Source organism: Ylistrum balloti, unplaced genomic scaffold, assembly GCF_031769215.1.
Source record: "Ylistrum balloti isolate Yb309-2 unplaced genomic scaffold, AGI_CSIRO_Ybal_v1 Utg370928, whole genome shotgun sequence".
Taxonomy (NCBI): Eukaryota; Metazoa; Mollusca; class Bivalvia; order Pectinida; family Pectinidae; genus Ylistrum; species Ylistrum balloti.
The window spans coordinates 469852-490818 of NW_026782525.1; the positions used below are offsets into that span (position 1 = coordinate 469852).

At 38.5% G+C, this 20967-nt stretch overlaps 1 protein-coding gene across 1 annotated transcript in view; it reads right to left on the minus strand.

Moving 5' to 3' along the window:
* The window catches only part of LOC132559528 (cytosolic Fe-S cluster assembly factor nubp1-A-like), a 48233-nt gene that overhangs the window by 21246 nt on the left and 6020 nt on the right, over nucleotides 1–20967 (minus strand). The gene's annotated exons all lie outside the window — the stretch shown is intronic.

The window sequence follows — 20967 nt, forward strand, 5'->3', positions numbered from 1 at the left end:
TGAAATAAAATAACACTGATCAATACAGCAGGATTAGCTAACATTTACATGTGTCTATCTACTTCTGACAAAACTACATATGACTGTCAAATGCGAGATTACTGATGGGAAATCTTCCTACCAATGTAAACAACAATGGTCAAGGATCAGAAAAGACCGATCAACTCCTGTCATTTTATAATTTATGTTACTTATATGTTTGGAAACAAATAAATATGAAAAAACATTAAACAAAGTCATTAAACTGGTTAATATCATAGTCTGATCATAAATAACACACTTAAATACACTGTTCAGGTAAATAGAAGAACTTTAGCCTTAATCTCCACACTAATGAATTAAACAGCAGTAAGTAAATCATAAACTTCTACATATGTAAATACACAATTCTATATAATAAGGAAATTCAATCATCATTCATTAAAATAAAAATCTTCTTAGCATTTCATATAGGTGTAACAAAATTTGTATTCAGACAGATATGGAAAAAATGGAATAAAAGTACCTAACCTCACACTGGTATATACACACAGATTGCCTGTAACTGTTCCCACCACACACTGGTATATACACACAGATTGCCTGTTACTGTTCTCACCACACACTGGTATATACACACAGATTGCCTGTTACTGTTCTCACCACACACTGGTATATACACACAGATTGCCTGTTACTGTTCTCACCACACACTGGTATATACACACAGATTGCCTGTTACTGTTCTCACCACACACTGGTATATACATACAGATTGCCTGTTACTGTTCTCACCACACACTGATATATACATACAGATTGCCTGTTACTGTTCTCACCACACACTGGTATATACACACAGATTGCCTGTAACTGTTCTCACCACACACTGGTATATACACACAGATTGCCTGTAACTGTTCTCACCACACACTGGTATATACACACAGATTGCCTGTAACTGTTCTCACCACACACTGGTATATACTCACAGATTGCCTGTTACTGTTCTCACCACACACTGTTATGTACACACAGATTTCTCACCATTCTGATATATATGTGCACACTCTTATCTGCAGATTCACTTTTGCCAACAGTAGCTTTTTTTAATTTCAGAGCAGTGTTCATTGATCATTGAAATATCTCCTACAAAAATGTTGTACCAGTGGCAACCCTATACAGTGACACAATGACACAATGACACAATGCAGTATTTAGTTATAAGAATGGAAAACAGCCGGTCACAGTACACCTTAAGAACCTACTCTAATCTCTTTCTAATCTCTCTCACTGCCATTTCATACTTACATATTTCTTGTCGGAACACTAACCCTCCCGTAATCAATAAATATTGTGTGATCTGGGTACCATGTCTAACTTACAAACCAACATATCAATTTGATTTCCGTCAAACGTTATCTTCAGAAACCATTGTTAATGGGGAGAAAAGCCTGGTATTTCTTCACACAGGACTTTAAACACAGGCAGTTTGATTTCAAAAGGGATACCAGAAACTGGTACCAAATATGCTCTCCAAATTCATTGTATCAATAGAAATAAAATTTTATCAGAGCAAATCTTTATTTCACACACCATCAATAACTTGGCGAAATCTGGACACCTTGTAACTACCTAAACAAAGTATTGGAATCCTTTGTGTATATACAACCTTGCTGGTAAAAAAGACTGTAAAACATTCAGTGCAGGTACTTTGGTCGCAGACCATACCTCAATGATAAAGAAACTTTTGTCACTGCTTAGGACCTCAATGATACAGACACTTTGTCACTGCCCAGGACCTCAATGATACAGACACTTTGTTACTGACCAGAACCTCAATGATACAGACACTTTGTTACTGACCAGAACCTCAATGATACAGACACTTTGTCACTGCCCAGAACCTCAATGATACAGACACTTTGTCACTGACCAGGACCTCAATGATACTGACACTTTGTCACTGACCAGGACCTCAATGATACAGACACTTTGTCACTGACCAGAACCTCAATGATACAGACACTTTGTCACTGCCCAGAACCTCAATGATACAGACACTTTGTCACTGACCAGGACCTCAATGATACTGACACTTTGTCACTGACCAGGACCTCAATGATACTGACACTTTGTCACTGCCCAGAACCTCAATGATACTGACACTTTGGTCTTCAATGACAGACACTATGGTTGTTGACCAGGATCTCAACCAAACTGGCACTTAAAGACACTTTGTCACTGCCCAGGACCTCAATGATACTGACACTTTGTCACTGCCCAGGACCTCAATGATACAGACACTTTGTCACTGCCCAGGACCTCAATGATACTGACACTTTGTCACTGCTTAGGACCTCAATGATACTGACACTTTGTCACTGCCCGGGACCTCAATGATACAGACACTTTGTTACTGCCCAGGACCTCAATGATACTGACACTTTGTCACTGCCCGGGACCTCAATGATACAGACACTTTGTCACTGACCAGAACCTCAATGATACAGACACTTTGTCACTGCCCAGGACCTCAATGATACTGACACTTTGTCACTGCTTAGGACCTCAATGATACTGACACTTTGTCACTGCCCAGGACCTCAATGATACAGACACTTTGTCACTGCCCAGGACCTCAATGATACTGACACTTTGTCACTGCCCAGGACCTCAATGATACAGACACTTTGTCACTGACCAGAACCTCAATGATACTGACACTTTGTTACTGACCAGGACCTCAATGATACTGACACTTTGTTACTGCCCAGGACCTCAATGATTCTGACACTTTGGTCTTCAATGACAGACACTATGGTTGTTGACCAAGATCTCAACCAAACTGGCACTTAAAGACACTTTGTCACTGCCCAGGACCTCAATGATACTGACACTTTGGTCTTCAATGACAGACACTATGGTTGTTGACCAGGATCTCAACCAAACTGGCACTTAAAGACACTTTGTCACTGCCCAGGACCTCAATGATACCGACACTTTGTCACTGACCAGAACCTCAATGATACTGACACTTTGTTACTGACCAGGACCTCAATGATACTGACACTTTGTCACTGACCAGAACCTCAATGATACAGACACTTTGTCCCTGCCCAGGACCTCAATGATACAGACACTTTGTCACTGCCCAGGACCTCAATGATACAGACACTTTGTCACTGCCCAGGACCTCAATGATACTGACACTTTGTCACTGCCCAGGACCTCAATGATACAGACACTTTGTCACTGCCCAGGACCTCAATGATACAGACACATTGTCACTGCCCAGGACCTCAATGATACTGACACTTTGTCACTGACCAGGACCTCAATGATACAGACACTTTGTCACTGACCAGGACCTCAATGATACAGACACTTTGTCCCTGACCAGGACCTCAATGATACAGACACTTTGTCACTGCCCAGGACCTCAATGATACAGACACTTTGTCACTGACCAGGACCTCAATGATACAGACACTTTGTCACTGCCCAGGACCTCAATGATACTGACACTTTGTTACTGACCAGGACCTCAATGATACTGACACTTTGTTACTGACCAGGACCTCAATGATACAGACACTTTGTCACTGACCAGGACCTCAATGATACAGACACTTTGTCACTGCCCAGGACCTCAATGATACTGACACTTTGTCACTGCTTAGGACCTCAATGATACAGACACTTTGTCACTGCCCAGGACCTCAATGATACTGACACTTTGTTACTGACCAGGACCTCAATAATACTGACACTTTGGTCTTCAATGACAGACACTATGGTTGTTGACCAGGATCTCAACCAAACTGGCACTTAAAGACACTTTGTCACTGCCCAGGACCTCAATGATACTGACACTTTGTCACTGCCCAGGACCTCAATGATACAGACACTTTGTCACTGCTTAGGACCTCAATGATACAGACACTTTGTCACTGCCCAGGACCTCAATGATACTGACACTTTGTCACTGCTTAGGACCTCAATGATACTGACACTTTGTTACTGCCCAGGACCTCAATGATACTGACACTTTGTCACTGCCCAGGACCTCAATGATACTGACACTTTGTTACTGACCAGGACCTCAATAATACTGACACTTTGTTACTGACCAGGACCTCAATGATACTGACACTTTGTTACTGACCAGGACCTCAATGATACTGACACTTTGTCCCTGACCAGGACCTCAATGATACAGACACTTTGTCACTGCCCAGGACCTCAATGATACAGACACTTTGTTACTGACCAGAACCTCAATGATACTGACACTTTGTTACTGACCAGGACCTCAATGATACTGACACTTTGTTACTGACTAGAACCTCAATGATACTGACACTTTGTCACTGCCCAGGACCTCAATGATACTGACACTTTGTCCCTGACCAGGACCTCAATGATACTGACACTTTGTTACTGACCAGAACCTCAATGATACTGACACTTTGTCACTGCCTAGGACCTCAATGATACTGACACTTTGTCCCTGACCAGGACCTCAATGATACTGACACTTTGTTACTGACCAGGACCTCAATGATACTGACACTTTGTCCCTGACCAGGACCTCAATGATACAGACACTTTGTCCCTGACCAGGACCTCAATGATACTGACACTTTGGTCTTCAATGACAGACACTATGGTTGTTGACCAGGATCTCAACCAAACTGGCACTTAAAGACACTTTGTCACTGCCCAGGACCTCAATGATACAGACACTTTGTCACTGCCCAGGACCTCAATGATACAGACACTTTGTCACTGCCCAGGACCTCAATGATACAGACACTTTGTCACTGCCCAGGACCTCAATGATACAGACACTTTGTCACTGCCCAGGACCTCAATGATATTGACACTTTGTCACTGCCCAGGACCTCAATGATACTGACACTTTGTTACTGCCCAGGACCTCAATGATACAGACACTTTGTCACTGCCCAGGACCTCAATGATATTGACACTTTGTCCCTGACCAGAACCTCAATGATACTGACACTTTGTCACTGCCCAGGACCTCAATGATACTGACACTTTGTTACTGCCCAGGACCTCAATGATACAGACACTTTGTCACTGACCAGGACCTCAATGATACAGACACTTTGTCACTGCCCAGGACCTCAATGATACTGACACTTTGTCACTGACCAGGACCTCAATGATACAGACACTTTGTCACTGCCCAGGACCTCAATGATACTGACACTTTGGTCTTCAATGACAGACACTATGGTTGTTGACCAGGATCTCAACCAAACTGGCACTTAAAGACACTTTGTCACTGCCCAGGACCTCAATGATACAGACACTTTGTCACTGCCCAGGACCTCAATGATACAGACACTTTGTCACTGCCCAGGATCTCAATGATACAGACACTTTGGAAACAGCTCAATATCAATGATTTGAGACCAGAATTTAGTCCTTCATCTCAGCGTACCAAAGGTCAAACATCACATGTAGCTGTAGGAAAAGTTACCTTAATTCACTATATTTCTTAAATTATTGCTGCAGGATGTCTTCAAAGGCAGGTCAATGTCATTCATTCAATAACTCGTGAATACTTTACGACAGGCCATCTGAATACTTTGATAACCTTAAAACTGATTCATGGAAGAAAATGCATTATGATACATATAAATCAGTAGTTTTACTTAAGAAAGTTTAGCCATAATATATACAGTAATATCAGTGTATTCATATCAAAGCTCCACTTCTATCGCTAATAAACAGACAACTTTCAAAGATGTCCTCTTTATTACTCAAGTTATGGTTTCAAAACAAGATTATCTTATAGATTTCAAGATGAATTTTCCTCAATAAAACTTCTCAAAATTACCCTGTGTGTTTGGTGTTACATTAAGTTTGGTAGACGTGTAGAGGCCAGCAGGGTATAGGAAGTAATCCCAGACTTGTGGGATATGGTGAGTAAAATCCCTTTGGTATTGTTAGGTATATATTGCCTAGTGACTTCACATGTATATGTTTTTTTACCTAAACATTGGCTAGCTGACAAGGATTCTCTATCTCTACAGTGTTGGTATTATACCTGAGTGTAGGTGTAAATGTGTACATTGGTAATCACCACTTCTAATCTTACAGCCATTATATATATCATTTATTTATAAGTATTGATTTTAACCACTTTTCTTCCATTTCTTTTTTATTATGATCAGAACCAATATAAAAACAGGACTCAGGGTCACTTTCTGTTATTCCATTTAAAATAAATTAAGCTACCTGAACATTTCTAGTATAACACCTGACTGATAAGTTAATTGAAATCCATTGTTTGTCTTGATCTCCAATAACAAAGTCCACAGAGAACAATGCTAACTACCACACATAAATCTTAGTCAATATACAAAAACCCTGACCTAAACAGGCTCATGAATATTCATAGCTTACTTAATGAATGTCTTCATATCAATTCCATGCTTCCTTTGATAAATTATAGGTATGGTAAGGAATGAAAGTTTTCTCTTTAGAATAGACTTATAGAAAATTTAAAGGGATATCAATATTACATAAGCCTTTTCAACAAATGCAATGACCTTAAACACAACTTTGATGATCTTTATGAGCTTAAAGAGAAAATTTCATAAGAAAATGTTTACAGGACAAAGCAATATGAAGTTATCAAAGCTTCTTATGTGTTTATCATATATATTAAATGTCCTGTGATACTTTTAAGACGTTGTTAGATCTAGAGAACCACAGACACCCTCATGTGAAAGAGCGTATATCTGTATAGTGTAGTAAATCCTCTCCCTATGTAGTACCTGTGTGATGGGCCCTATTTCTTAACATCTGTCAGTAAGACATCAGCCTGTGTTTTTGTTATGTTTGTGTTTTATGATCTGCTAAGGTATACTGACAGTATATTTGCCTTATCTAACACTAAATCGTCCTGAGATAATCTTCAGTATCCAACAAGGTTGTGTTTATTTCAACTTTCCCACCCACTGCCATTTACACTGTTATTCCATGTAGTGCGGTAAGAGGTGACACCATGGTAGTTTTAACAGTACGCTTGAGAGTCTATTTTATAGTTCTGTCTCTGCACAATGAGATTGTATGATATAGACACATATTGACAAATGGAGATAATTTCCATCAAAGTACATTTGTGGTAATTTGACATAAATTATCAAATACTTTTTCCTTTTTTTCTTATGACTAATTTTAACTGTATCTCTCCCAACAGAGCCTCAGTAAAGCACATCTGTAGAACTAATACACCAGGTACAATGAAACTTTCACCGTTATTTTATTTTTTACCCATTTCTTTCTTTTGCCTGGGCAAAAAAAAAGTGGGTTTAAAGTTTCATCATGTTTAAGCTAAAAGATGTCAATTTACACATTTTAAAGTATATTTGATACTGGAGAAAATGACACAAATGGAAGAGAACTGAATGAATATTTCCCTGTACAGTTCCCTGAAGTCAGACCTTGGTCGAATGTTTCCCTGTATACAGTTCCCTGAAGTCAGACCTTGGTGGAGTGTTTCCCTGTATACAGTTCCCTGAAGTCAGACTTTGGTCGAGTGTTTCCCTGTATACAGTTCCCTGAAGTCAGACCTTGGTCGAATGTTTCCCTGTATACAGTTCCCTGAAGTCAGACCTTGGTTGAGTGTTTCCTTGTACAGTTCCCTGAAGTCAGACCTTGGTCGAATGTTTCCCTGTATACAGTTCCCTGAAGTCAGACCTTGGTGGAGTGTTTCCCTGTATACAGTTCCCTGAAGTCAGACCTTGGTCGAGTGTTTCCCTGTGTACAGTTCCCTGAAGTCAGACCTTGGTCGAGTGTTTCCCTGTACAGTTCCCTGAAGTCAGACCTTGGTCGAATGTTTCCCTGTACAATTCCCTGAAGTCAGACCTTGGGCAAATATTTCCCTGTATACAGTTCCCTGAAGTCAGACCTTGGTGGAGTGTTTCCCTGTATACAGTTCCCTGAAGTCAGACCTTGGTGGAGTGTTTCCCTGTATACAGTTCCCTGAAGTCAGACCTTGGTCGAGTGTTTCCCTGTGTACAGTTCCCTGAAGTCAGACCTTGGTCGAGTGTTTCCCTGTATACAGTTCACTGAAGTCAGACCTTTGTCGAATGTTTCCCTGTGTACAGTTCCCTGAAGTCAGACCTTGGTCGAATGTTTCCCTGTACAATTCCCTGAAGTCAGACCTTGGGCAAATATTTCCCTGTGTACAGTTCCCTGAAGTCAGACCTTGGTCGAGTGTTTCCCTGTATACAGTTCCCTGAAGTCAGACCTTGGTCGAATGTTTCCCTGTACAATTCCCTGAAGTCAGACCTTGGGCAAATATTTCCCTGTGTACAGTTCCCTGAAGTCAGACCTTGGTCGAGTGTTTCCCTGTATACAGTTCCCTGAAGTCAGACCTTGGGCAAATATTTCCCTGTGTACAGTTCCCTGAAGTCAGACCTTGGTCGAGTGTTTCCCTGTATACAGTTCCCTGAAGTCAGACCTTGGTCGAATGTTTCCCTGTACAATTCCCTGAAGTCAGACCTTGGGCAAATATTTCCCTGTGTACAGTTCCCTGAAGTCAGACCTTGGTCGAGTGTTTCCCTGTATACAGTTCCCTGAAGTCAGACCTTGGGCAAATGTTTCCCTGTGTACAGTTCCCTGAAGTCAGACCTTGGTAGAGTGTTTCCCTGTATATAGTTCCCTGTAAGTCAGACCTTCGTCGAATGTTTCCCTGTATATAGTTCCCTGTAAGTCAGTCCTTCGTCGAATGTTTCCCTGTATATAGTCCCCTGTAAGTCAGACCTTGGTCGAGTGTTTCCCTGTATACAGTTCCCTGAAAGTCAGATTATATAGTTCCCTGAAGTCAGACCTTGGTCGAATGTTTCCCTGTATATAGTTCCCTGAAGTCAGACCTTGGTCAAATGTTTCCCTGTACAGTTCCCTGAAGTCAGACCTTGGTCAAGTGTTTCCCTGTACAGTTCTCCATAAGTCAGACCTCTGGTGAATGTTTCCCTGTACACTGTTCACTTTAAGTCAGATCAATCTTAGTTTTTTGAAACTTCTCATTTATGAAAATACCATTTAAATAATTCTTCATTTTACTGTCAATACAATATCTATAAGCTTAAAGATTGTACTTAAGCCTTTGTAATAACCATGATTTTAATTCTCCTAACACTAAGTACAAGGTAAACATTGTAAAAACACCACTGTAACTAAACTTGTAAACCCATTATCATGTTGAAGATTAAATGGTTTTCCAGACGAAGCTATAATAAAGCTCTTTTATAATTTATTTCTACATAACATATATTTCTCCAGGATCATAAATGAAACAGACTTACTATTAGATTTGTGATAAATCACACAATGTCTCTCGCCCTATATACCTAACAGGGAGAGTTTACCTAGATCCCACATGTGGGAGGGGAGATACATATACCTAACAGGGAGAGTTTACCTAGATCCCACATGTGGGAGGGGAGATACATATACCTAACAAGGAGAGTTTACCTAGATCCCCCATGTGGGAGGGGAGATACATATACCTAACAGCGAGAGTTTACCTAGATCCCACATGTGGGAGGGGAGATACATATACCTAACAGCGAGAGTTTACCTAGATCCCACATGTGGGAGGGGAGATGCATATACCTAACAGGGAGAGTTTACCTAGATCCCCCATGTGGGAGGGGAGATACATATACCTAACAGCGAGAGTTTACCTAGATCCCACATGTGGGAGGGGAGATACATATACCTAACAGCGAGAGTTTACCTAGATCCCACATGTGGGAGGGGAGATACATATACCTAACAGCGAGAGTTTACCTAGATCCCACATGTGGGAGGGGAGATTTATATATACCTAACAGGGAGAGTATTACCTAGATCCCACATGTGGGAGGGGAGATACATATACCTAACAGTCTAGGAGAGTTTACCTAGATCCCACATGTGGGAGGTCTAATACAATGGTAATATTTACACATTCAACAGCGAGAGTTTACCTAGATCCCACATGTGGGAGGGGAGATACATATACCTAACAGGAAGAGTTTACCCTGACCTTCACGAGGGAGGTGAGATTTATATACTCAACAGGGGAAGTTTACCCTGACTACATGTGGGAAAGGAGGTTTATATACCTAATAGGAAGAGTTTACCCCTATCTGCATGTGGGAAAGGACGTTGATACAGCTAATGGAGAGTTTCTAGTAAAGACACCATTACAAATGTCTAGGACACATCAATCAATTCCATCCATCCCTCTAGCAATGAGGTCTAATATCAATGGTAATATTTAGTCACATTCAATTAAAGATAAGACACTTCTATGATATCTAAAGCACTTGCTTTATAGATAGTATAAAGCCACTTTCCAATATATTTCAGTACATGACATGAGAGAACTTGCTGAAACATAGGTATGGTCCTACTTATTTACCCAAAACATACCTATAGACCATTTATCTGTCGCCCATACCAACTTACTTATGAATATGTCAGAATGCACGACTTTAAATCAACAAAGTCATTTAGCAATTTGTCAAAATAGCCCTGCCCTATAATCAAATACTAACATCCTACACAACAACCTTACCCTATAACTCCATATTATAGTCCTACACTATATCCCTATATTATAACCCTACACTATAAGGCTATACTACAGTCCTACACTATATCCCTATATTATAACCCTACACTATAAGCCTATACTACAGACCTACACTATATCCCTATATTATAACCCTACACTATATCCCTATATTATAACCCTACACTATAAGCCTATACTACAGTCCTACACTATAAGGCTATACTACAGACCTACACTATATCCCTATATTATAACCCTACACTATAAGCCTATACTACAGTCCTACACTATATCCCTATATCATAACCCTACACTATAAGCCTATACTACACTCCTACACTATATCTCTATATCATAACCCTACACTATATCCCTATATTATAACCCTACACTATAAGCCTATACTACAGTCCTACACTATATCCCTATATTATAACCCTACACTATAAGCCTATACTACAGTCCTACACTATATCCCTATATTATAACCCTACACTATAAGCCTATACTACAGTCCTACACTATATCCCTATATTATAACCCTACACTATAAGCCTATACTACAGTCCTACACTATATCCCTATATTATAACCCTACACTATAAGCCTATACTACAGTCCTACACTATATCCCTATATTATAACCCTACACTATAAGCCTATACTACAGTCCTACACTATATCCCTATATTATAACCCTACACTATAAGCCTATACTACAGTCCTACACTATATCCCTATATTATAACCCTACACTATAAGCCTATACTACAGACCTACACTATATCCCTATATTATAACCCTACACTATAAGCCTATACTACAGACCTACACTATATCCCTATATTATAACCCTACACTATAAGCCTATACTACAGACCTACACTATATCCCTATATTATAACCCTACACTATAAGCCTATACTACAGACCTACACTATATCCCTATATTATAACCCTACACTATAAGCCTATACTACAGACCTACACTATATCCCTATATTATAACCCTACACTATAAGCCTATACTACAGTCCTACACTATATCCCTATATTATAACCCTACACTATAAGCCTATACTACAGACCTACACTATATCCCTATATCATAACCCTACACTATAAGGCTATACTACAGACCTACACTATATCCCTATATTATAACCCTACACTATAAGCCTATACTACAGACCTACACTATATCCCTATATTATAACCCTACACTATAAGCCTATACTACAGACCTACACTATATTCCTATATTATAACCCTACACTATAAGCCTATATTATAACCCTACACTATAATCCTATACTACTGTCCTACAATGTGATGCTAGCTGAATCTGAAATCCTTTGTCAGTCCATTCCTGCAGACCTTAGAATCTTGTTATTTACACCCTCTCAATCATTTAAATTAATCTTCATTAGATATTCTGTTTCATCCTTACTCTGGTACAGGTGAGATTGATTTGTGTACAACCTAAAGAATATAGGATCCCCAAAAGGTTCAGAATACAGCAGAAATTTCATCAAATATATCAGCACACCTTTACTAGACCCTAAAATCAATCCCATCAATAAAACAGAATACAGCAGAAATTTCATCAAATATATCAGCACACCTTTACTAGACCCTAAAACCAATCCAGCAATAAAACAGAATACAGCAGAAATTTCATCAAATATATCAGCACACCTTTACTAGACCCTAAAATCAATCCCATCAATAAAACAGAATACAGCAGAAATTTCATCAAATATATCAGCACACCTTTACTAGACCCTGAAATTTCATCAAATATATCAGCACACCTTTACTACCACAAACCCTAAAACCAACCCTATCAATAAAACAGAATACAGCAGAAATTTCATCAAATATATCAGCACACCTTTACTAGACCCTAAAACCAATCCAGCAATAAAACAGAATACAGCAGAAATTTCATCAAATATATCAGCACACCTTTACTAGACCCTAAAACCAATCCAGCAATAAAACAGAATACAGCAGAAATTTCATCAAATATATCAGCACACCTTTACTAGACCCTAAAACCAATCCTATCAATAAAACAGAATACAGCAGAAATGTCATCAAATATATCAGCACACCTTTACTAGACCCTAAAATCAATCCTATCAATAAAACAGAATACAGCAGAAATGTCATCAAATATATCAGCACACCTTTACTAGACCCTAAAACCAATCCAGCAATAAAACAGAATACAGCAGAAATTTCATCAAATATATCAGCACACCTTTACTAGACCCTAAAACCAATCCTATCAATAAAACAGAATACAGCAGAAATGTCATCAAATATATCAGCACACCTTTACTAGACCCTAAAACCAATCCTATCAATAAAACAGAATACAGCAGAAATTTCATCAAATATATCAGCACACCTTTACTAGACCCTAAAACCAATCCAGCAATAAAACAGAATACAGCAGAAATTTCATCAAATATATCAGCACACCTTTACTAGACCCTAAAACCAATCCTATCAATAAAACAGAATACAGCAGAAATTTCATCAAATATATCAGCACACCTTTACTAGACCCTAAAACCAATCCAGCAATAAAACAGAATACAGCAGAAATTTCATCAAATATATCAGCACACCTTTACTAGACCCTAAAATCAATCCTATCAATGAAACAGAATACAGCAGAAATTTCATCAAATATATCAGCACACCTTTACTAGACCCTAAAACCAATCCAGCAATAAAACAGAATACAGCAGAAATTTCATCAAATATATCAGCACACCTTTACTAGACCCTAAAATCAATCCTATCAATAAAACAGAAATTTCATCAAATATATCAGCACACCTTTACTAGACCCTAAAATCAAATACAGCAAAATTTCATCAATTATATCAGCACACCTTTACTAGACCCTAAAACCAATCCAGCAATAAAACAGAATACAGCAGAAATGTCATCAAATATATCAGCACACCTTTACTAGACCCTAAAATCAATCCTATCAATAAAACAGAATACAGCAGAAATGTCATCAATTATATCAGCACACCTTTACTAGACCCTAAAACCAATCCAGCAATAAAACAGAATACAGCAGAAATTTCATCAAATATATCAGCACACCTTTACTAGACCCTAAAACCAATCCTATCAATAAAACACAATACAGCAGAAATGTCATCAAATATATCAGCGCACTTTATCAGTACACTTTTTTCAAAACACATGAATTTCTGATGACCATCCCAAAACTGGCAACATCATCATGAACATTCACCTTTCAATATTCTAGAATTCTGACTAGACAACCTCTGAGGACAGGGAAATAGGATATGATAGCAAGGTTATCACACTAAACACTGAACTACCAACACTAAACTAAGTTGGTTAATACCAACACTAAACCAAGGTCCTTACAAACAACACTAAACCAAGGTCCTTACAAACAACACTGAACCAAGGTCCTTACAAACAACACAGAACCAACGTCCTTACAACCAACACTGAACCAACGTCCTTACAACCAACACTGAACCAACTGGTGAAACAGCAAATACTTAATCCTGATCATCACATCAATCACTTACCAGAAGTCACAGCAATGAATAATCCATCAGTTTTACATTGATTTTAAAATTTTATTGACATAGTGAGATTGAAATCTGAAAGTTTTTTTTAATCAGAATGTGATTATAAATACAACCATTAGAAATGTTCATTCAACCAGTAAGCTTTCTATCAGGATATATGTCAAAATAGTTTGATTGAATCCTATATCCACCAAGAGGAACCAAGAATCACGCAGAGACCAATACTAACATATAACAATGGGAAGATAGATTAGTTAGAAATGTCTCCCTCAAGTTATAATGGAAACAGTTCAACAATATAAAATACAGGTCACAAGGTAATGGCATTCCTGATTAAAGCCAGGCATGTATTACATAGAAATATGGATTTGTCTCTACCACACCAGGAAGGTGTTGGTTATCAGAAAGCAGTAACTTGTCCACTACTAACCATGAACATGAAGGGTTGGTGGATAAGTGAAACTGTACTACCAGAAGCTGAGCCATTACATTAGGGCATGTTGGCAGTGTAGATCTAAAAAGTGGTATACTTGTGTTTTGTTCTACTCTAACAAATCCCTACTTATATATATATATAATCTCCATGTATACAAAATGTAATTCCTATTACAGGTGCTGTGTATTGGTTAAATTATATCCATAAATAAAATGCTTACCAAAGCATTTTTTCATGCAATATTTGATCAAATAAAGGAGGTTACATGTTGAAGAATCACTGACTCTTGTGAGTATCATAATGCTAACAATGTCTGTACAATGTCTTGTTCTGTAGAGCGATAAGGTGTCTATCCATGTCATCAGATTACCCATGTGTCCTAAATCAAAACCAGATCTCACCCGTTACCATAAATATTCCTAAAACTCTACTTATAGATTAATCACCTCAATAAACGTTGTCACCCTAATAACAATCATTATGAAAGTGTCTAAAACTGGTATTAGGGACAGATGATGACAGAGTTCTTAGCGTGCCTTGTAAAAGGTCATTGTTCATTTACCATATGTAGTATTATGGAGAACTTCTGACACCACTATATGTGAGATCATATTGTTGCTTCCTTCTGACAAACAAATGATATCATTGACAATGCAATCATCTTTTGTACATTAATTTTTACAAATGAATGTACAATGCTGTGATGGATGAAGTTGTAGAATTCAGAAATCTGAAAGGCACACACTTTTGTCATAAGAAATGCTGAAGTGAAATATAATGTAGCTCTAATATACCTATACTTTATAACTTTGTCCTTTTAAGTTTATAAATAACACTGAAGATGACCTTTGACTTTCTGACCTTGACTGTTTGTCAGCCAACTTCTTTTATTGACAACATTTTTTCATAATGTCATAATGATTTTGACATTGATAAAAAGAATATGTTTTTCAAGCTGACAGCCTCCAACCATCATGACAGTGCTGAATTACTACAAAGACTCCATAAAACCTCAACCAATCACAGTGATGCACACAGTGATGCACACAGTGATGCACACAGTGATGCACTGGTTTAATGAACCCTCAGATTACAATACAACACCAAACATTATCAATGTGTGCACACTACCTCCTCTTAATAGATCATGTTAACCTAAAAACACCTAACCATAAGATTAAGGACTTCTTGACTTATCGGATGTGAATGCCAAATTGTGTGACTTTTGACAATATTTTAGTACAAATTATTCATAGATGTATCCAGGTATACCTTTAAGTCAAACTTCACAACACTTAAATGCTTGGAAAAAAACCCTAAACTGTCTCTTTAATCACTGTTTAACAAATTAATGTAAAGCTATGACATTTTATAACAAGTCCTATATCATCTCAAGGTACATCATATCCTGGAGACCAACATTTTCTAAACAAAGTAAATGGTGTTTTAAAACTGGTAAAGGCAGCTTATATATAACTTAAAATAAACCCAATCTTCAGAGGCTTTTAATAATGTATGCCCTTGATAGTTTTAATTGTCGGCAAGCAAGACCATTTTAACTGATAGTAAAAAAAACTGTTATGAACTCAAATAAATAACCCTTCAAGTTTCATAATTAAATATGGAATTCATTCATCACAGTATGTCAACCATATCGCTATTCTAATACATGTACAAGGAACTAGCTATATTGGCTGTCAAGCAGTGCCATAGTTTTACTGAATGTGGACCAGTTGGTTGGTAGGTTAAACATTTCCATTTGACACATCCTATTTCTAGGAGTTGTCTTACAGAAAAAACATCGGTGTTCTAGCAACATATGGGCTGTCAAACAGTCACTGTTATACAGGGTGGTGGTTATATTGACCAGTCACTGTTATACAGGGTGGTGGTTATATTGACCAGTCACTGTTATACAGGGTGGTGGTTATATTGACTGTGGACCAGTCACTGTTATACAGGGTGGTGGTTATATTGACTGTGGACCAGTCACTGTTATACAGGGTGGTGGTTATATCGACCAGTCACTGTTATACAGGGTGGTGGTTATATTGACTGTGGACCAGTCACTGTTATACAGGGTGGTGGTTATATTGACTGTGGACCAGTCACTGTTATACAGGGTGATGGTTATCTTGACCAGTCACTGTTGTACAGGGTGGTGGTTATATTGACTGTGGACCAGTCACTGTTATACAGGGTGGTGGTTATATTGACTGTGGACCAGTCACTGTTATACAGGGTGGTGGTTATATTGACTGTGGACCAGTCACTGTTATACAGGGTGGTGGTTATATTGACCAGTCACTGTTATACAGGGTGGTGGTTATATTGACCAGTCACTGTTATACAGGGTGGTGGTTATATTGACCAGTCACTGTTATACAGGGTGGTGGTTATATTGACTGTGGACCAGTCACTGTTATACAGGGTGGTGGTTATATTGACTGTGGACCAGTCACTGTTATACAGGGTGGTGGTTATATTGACTGTGCACCAGTCACTGTTATACAGGGTGGTGGTTATATTGACTGTGGACCAGTCACTGTTATACAGGGTGGTGGTTATATTGACTGTGGACCAGTCACTGTTATACAGGGTGGTGGTTATATTGACTGTGGACCAGTCACTGTTATACAGGGTGGTGGTTATATTGACCAGTCACTGTTATACAGGGTGGTGGTTATATTGACCAGTCACTGTTATACAGGGTGGTGGTTATATTGACTGTGAACCAGTCACTGTTATACAGGGTGGTGGTTATATTGACCAGTCACTGTTATACAGGGTGGTGGTTATATTGACTGTGGACCAGTCACTGTTATACAGGGTGGTGGTTATATTGACCAGTCACTGTTATACAGGGTGGTGGTTATATTGACTGTGGACCAGTCACTGTTATACAGGGTGGTGGTTATATTGACCAGTCACTGTTATACAGGGTGGTGGTTATATTGACCAGTCACTGTTATACAGGGTGGTGGTTATATTGACTGTGGACCAGTCACTGTTATACAGGGTGGTGGTTATATTGACCAGTCACTGTTATACAGGGTGGTGGTTATATTGACCAGTCACTGTTATACAGGGTGGTGGTTATATTGACCAGTCACTGTTATACAGGGTGGTGGTTATATTGACCAGTCACTGTTATACAGGGTGGTGGTTATATTGACTGTGGACCAGTCACTGTTATACAGGGTGGTGGTTATATTGACTGTGGACCAGTCACTGTTATACAGGGTGGTGGTTATATTGACCAGTCACTGTTATACAGGGTGGTGGTTATATTGACTGTGGACCAGTCACTGTTATACAGGGTGGTGGTTATATTGACTGTGGACCAGTCACTGTTATACAGGGTGGTGGTTATATTGACTGTGCACCAGTCACTGTTATACAGGGTGGTGGTTATATTGACCAGTCACTGTTATACAGGGTGGTGGTTATATTGACCAGTCACTGTTATACAGGGTGGTGGTTATATTGACCAGTCACTGTTATACAGGGTGGTGGTTATATTGACTGTGGACCAGTCACTGTTATACAGGGTGGTGGTTATATTGACTGTGGACCAGTCACTGTTATACAGGGTGGTGGTTATATTGACTGTGCACCAGTCACTGTTATACAGGGTGGTGGTTATATTGACTGTGGACCAGTCACTGTTATACAGGGTGGTGGTTATATTGACTGTGGACCAGTCACTGTTATACAGGGTGGTGGTTATATTGACTGTGGACCAGTCACTGTTATACAGGGTGGTGGTTATATTGACCAGTCACTGTTATACAGGGTGGTGGTTATATTGACCAGTCACTGTTATACAGGGTGGTGGTTATATTGACTGTGAACCAGTCACTGTTATACAGGGTGGTGGTTATATTGACCAGTCACTGTTATACAGGGTGGTGGTTATATTGACTGTGGACCAGTCACTGTTATACAGGGTGGTGGTTATATTGACCAGTCACTGTTATACAGGGTGGTGGTTATATTGACTGTGGACCAGTCACTGTTATACAGGGTGGTGGTTATATTGACCAGTCACTGTTATACAGGGTGGTGGTTATATTGACCAGTCACTGTTATACAGGGTGGTGGTTATAATGACTGTGGACCAGTCACTGTTATACAGGGTGGTGGTTATATTGACCAGTCACTGTTATACAGGGTGGTGGTTATATTGACCAGTCACTGTTATACAGGGTGGTGGTTATATTGACCAGTCACTGTTATACAGGGTGGTGGTTATATTGACCAGTCACTGTTATACAGGGTGGTGGTTATATTGACTGTGGACCAGTCACTGTTATACAGGGTGGTGGTTATATTGACTGTGGACCAGTCACTGTTATACAGGGTGGTGGTTATATTGACCAGTCACTGTTATACAGGGTGGTGGTTATATTGACTGTGGACCAGTCACTGTTATACAGGGTGGTGGTTATATTGACTGTGGACCAGTCACTGTTATACAGGGTGATGGTTATCTTGACCAGTCACTGTTGTACAGGGTGATGGTTATAATGACTGTGGACCAGTTACTGCTATATAGGGTTGGTTATATTAACTCTCAACCTGTTTACAAAGGGCACTCATTACATTCTGTAATGTACAAAGACCATGCTATCTTCTGTATCGGTGTGATCTTTCGTAAATCCATTGTCACAGTATCACATTTCAAGCATGTTTAACCAACTCTAAAAACAAAAGAATACCAGCCCATGTCGCGATTGCTAAGACAAAGTTTTACATGGTATAAAGTATGTTTCATACATTCTAGACTTAATATCTAAATACACACACATGATAACACATAATCTATACATGATATGTTAAGTCATAATATCGGAAACCATTCTACCCTAAAAACTTAAAGTACAGAGGCAGTGAACCATGGATTGGGGTCTGTCACTGACTGGAAATAATCAAACTCAATCGTTACTGGACACACATAATCCTGTTACCTATCGTAACACCTGTCAAGTTCAAAAATTAAACAACACTAATGATATGTACTGCTCAAAGATTACAAGTTATATCAATTAACTCTAAAAATTTATAAGTTATATTTTGAAATTCACATTTTTCATTTGAAAAAATTTTAATGAAAAGGTAATTGGGCTATTAATTGCATCAGACACTCACTACTAAATATATATGATATCTAATTTCATTTGTCAAAGTACATTCATATACATTTTCTCCTTGGGAAAAGAGGAAATGATTTACAGCAACCATTAATGGTTTTAAATATCTGGAAAGCATAAAAGAAACAACAGTTAGGCAATAAAACTTTTACTGTATCAATTATTAATCAAAATCATTCATAATCTCAGAACTAAGACCGTTTGTGAAATATGATCAGACAAAACAGCACATGACAGTCTGATGTTATGGGAGATAAAGGAAAGGACAATGCGGTTTCTGTTTTTTACATGTGACTATATATTGACTTTAAATGAGATTTAATATCATTTCATATTGAAACAAATGAGTATTTATTGCAACTCCCAGGTACATCCAATTTAAAAAGTCATTGAAATCTTTAAAAATGGTTTTGTGAAGAATTTTGACTCACAGATCCTTTTTCAGACACAGAAAACCTGATCATGTTTTATTTATGATATTCAAGTTTGAAAACAAAGTAATATGAATACATTTTTGATGAATTAATTCCTCTGCTGTTGGCACACAGGTCCTGGGAGACACTAAGGTACCTTTCTAAAAATATTACTGCTTTCACAATTTCCTATACTAATTGCCTTATCTAATAAACACAATTTCCAGGCTACGTCTGCTATTAAAACATCTTTATCTTAAATCATTCCCAGATACAATTGACAATATGACATCGACAATTAATACCAATTTTACGATATTATGAAGATAAAAAATGGTTGATTATAGAAATATTAATCTGCTAACAAAGTGAACCTATACAATGTTCAGGGAATAAATAAGTTACAAATGGTAGAAAGAATCATTTTACAACTGTTCCATATGGATAGTCCCATGATACAATTTTCCCATACAAGGTGTCACATACAGAAATAATGACACAATAAATTTCCACCTGTGTTGGTAAGGCAGAACAGTCTTATAAACCTATTGAAGCGGCTCACTCTACAATAGAAGGCAAGTTGTCGTGGGTTGGAACACCTTAGTTTTGAACACTCATATACACCTATGGGATATACTCATTCAACGTAGGCATTTAAACATTCACCAGACCCATGCACTGCTCCGGTAAGGGGGCTTATGGGTAAAATCCATGTTGTCATGACCACAAGCCGTGTGTTGATAGGGCCTACTAAAGTATAGTAAGTGTATATATAGCC